This window comes from Chrysochloris asiatica, unplaced genomic scaffold (genome assembly GCF_000296735.1).
Source record: "Chrysochloris asiatica unplaced genomic scaffold, ChrAsi1.0 scaffold00169, whole genome shotgun sequence".
Classification (NCBI taxonomy): Eukaryota; Metazoa; Chordata; class Mammalia; order Afrosoricida; family Chrysochloridae; genus Chrysochloris; species Chrysochloris asiatica.
Window position 1 is genome coordinate 6,112,176 of NW_006408687.1, and position 3,150 is coordinate 6,115,325.

The 3,150-nt window shown below is 40.3% G+C and overlaps 1 protein-coding gene across 1 annotated transcript in view; it reads left to right on the forward strand.

The window, feature by feature from the left end:
* The window catches only part of SHROOM3 (shroom family member 3), a 585,172-nt gene that overhangs the window by 195,497 nt on the left and 386,525 nt on the right, over positions 1–3,150 (forward strand). The gene's annotated exons all lie outside the window — the stretch shown is intronic.

The following is a 3,150-nucleotide window of genomic DNA, read 5'->3' on the forward strand; positions in this document are numbered from 1 at the left end:
TTGAATGGTTGTATATTTCTGAGTGCTTCAGTGTACAGCCAAAAAAAACAAACAAAAACCCAACAACAACAACAGAGGGAATGGAAGCAAATGCTGTTAAATGATGATTCATGGAGGGGATTGTAATCATTGCAATGAAACGAAATATGATAGTATGAATATAAAGCTGATGTTCTCCCATGTAAACTATCACTCAATTCGCAATAAGAATTAAAAAATAAAATAAAATAAAATCAGCAGGTTGATGTGCACCCTAAAGGATTTAGGGAAGAATCCCTCCATGCCTCTTCTAGCTCCTGGTAGTTGCTGACAGTCCTAGGTAGTCTTTGGCTTGCAACTGCATCACTCCAATCTCAGTTTCCATTTTCACATGGCATTCTCATAGTATCTCTCTCCAAATCTCCCTCTTCTAATAGAGACACCAGTCATTGGATTGCAGCCCATCTCTGGACCACAAAGTCGGTTTGAACCACAAGATTGGCAGTCCAAACTCACCAGCTGCTCCTCAGAAACCCTATACAAGATCACTATGAGTCAGGAACAACAGCAATTTTGTATGGAATCAACTTGATCAAAATTGCAAAGAACCTGTTTCTAAGTAAGGTTATATTCACAGTTACTGAGAAGACATGAGTTTGGGGGAGCACGATTCAACTTAGGAAAGTACATAAAGATTTTAAATTAAAAGAGGAAGGTGTGGGGAAATTTCAGTAAATAGTGAATCTTGATGAAAGGTATGAAAGTGCTCACTGTACCATTATTTCCAATTTTTTAATGGTTTAAAATGTTTCAAAATTTAGGAAAGAATGCAATATTAAAAATAAAAAGACACTGCCCTTGCTCTTACGGTTACCTCAGTCTTGTGGAGGACACAGTGGAAGGACATGATAAATAATGATACAGGTGCAAGGTGTTATAGGACCATAGAAGACAGTGCTGGCCCAGCTGGTGAAGTTAGGTGGGTCTCTTGGACAAGCTGAACCTGAGGTGCCTGTGGAAAGCCAGACCGAGGAAGTTCAAGGCATAGGCTTGACTGGGCAATGCATGTACATAATGTTGAGAAGTGAAGTCATCGATTGTCCAGGGAGAGTTAGAGAGGAGAAGATTATAGAGACAAATTGAAAGCTAGGTTTGGAAATCTGAAGAGCAGGACAAAAAGAGAGGTCAAGTAAAGGAAACCAAGTGGACACAGAAGTGGGAGGAAACCAAGAGCATGGTGCCAAGGATGTCAAAAGGAGAGTATTTTTGCAAAGGAGTGGTGAACAGCAATTTCAGTCTCAAATGTAATGAGACTTAAATGAGTCCTTTACATTTTGCAATTGAGAAGTCTGAGAGAGCAATTTCAAAAGAGACTAGAGGCAGAGGGCAGATGACAAAGAACTGGGTATTTAATGCAAGAGTGAGAACGCATTGAATCAATCAGGACTGATCGTCTGGAAACTAGAAGAGTAGAGAGGTTGAGCTATAGTTAGTAGGAGGCAACAAATTGAGGGCAAACTTTTGTTTTTATGGAATAAAACAAACATGCATATTTTGAAGAGAAAACAAGCTTGAAGATAAGCAAAGAAGAGATAACTGGTGGAACAAGTTCTAGGGACTTAGACCCAGAGCAAAGGCACCAAAAACCCTGATTACTCTGAGATGATGAGGCAAGGGACTAGAGAAGAGGGAAGGTGTAGACCTCAGACTTTCTCAGGACCTCATGAGGGACATGGTGAAGAGGATGAGAGTCCAGGACAGGATCAGAACCTTGAGAGACTAAGAGGATGGACTAGCCAAAAGAAGGTAAAATAGGGTCATACATGAGAGAATTTTGAGCAAAATGATCAGCATTGGCTGGAATACGGAGTTGGAGGAGGAGATGGGGACCTAAACGGTATCAAATCAGGGGATCAGTATCCTTCCTTAATTAAGGGAAGCAAGATTTCTCTCTGCCCCATCCTCCAGGTACACCTGGATAGGTGAGTGTTAGGTTTCAGCATCTGCTCTTATACCAGCTGCTTCAATGGATCTATGGCCAGTATTCCTGGAGGAGAACAGACTTTCATTAATACCACCGAAACAGGCAGCTGGGTTACTGAGCTTTTCTATTTATTTGTTTAGTGAAAGAGAACATTCGTTTTTCCTCCCTGTATTGAATTTTCTTACATTTAACTTTTAAATATCCAGGTGTATGGTAATCCAGACAGGATTACCTGGAGCAGGTGAACCTACAGACTTTATAAAGAGATTGCTGCCCATACCCCATGAATACATACTGATCAAGTGTATCAGTTTGAGTCTATTGTCATGCTTATGGGAGCCAGCTGTATTATTCTGGTGTGCAACTCTGAAATGTGGCTTCTATTTTTTATGAAACAGTGAAAGTTGAAGATCTGATTTGTTGGGCTAAAATCTAAAACCATTCTTTCCATGGGCCCTTTCTCTTACACAGAGATTTGGCTTTCACAGTACTTAAAAAAAAAAAAGACAAAGCACATTTCTAATAAACTGTTGGAATCTCAGTCTTTGAAGATGAGACCTCAGATACCTCCGAGAAGAAGTAGGAAGGTTAACCTGAGATGTTCTTACAATCATGGCAAACTCTGGAAGCAAATGAAATACAGTAGGTCCTCATTATTTACAAGTTTGTTATTTTAAAAATGGTCCTGCTTGCTATAATTTATTTGTAATCCCACTCAATACTTGTGCATTTTTATAGTCATATAAGGGCATGCTCAAGCAGCAAAAAAATTGAGTCATCTGACACAAGCATTTCCAGCTGAGATCAAACAAGATGATGCACTGCCTTTCTGTTTCAGCTCTCAAACAGGTGTCCTTTCCACGGTCTATTGTTGTGCTTAGGTGCTGTTGAGTGGTTCTGAATCATAGCAACCTTATATACAACAGAATGAAACACTGCCCAATCCTGTGCCATCTTCATAATTATTGTTAAGCTTGAGCCCATTGCTGCTGCCACTGTGCCAATCCATCTCATTGGAAGTCTTCTTCTGTTTCACTGATTACTGAGTATGATGTCCTTCTCCAGGGGCTGGCCCCTCCTGATAACAAGTTTGAAGTATGAGACTAAGTCTCGTCATCCTGGCTTCTAAGGAGCTTGCTGGTTGTACTTCTTCCAATGTAAATTTCATTGTTCTTCTGGCAGTCCAC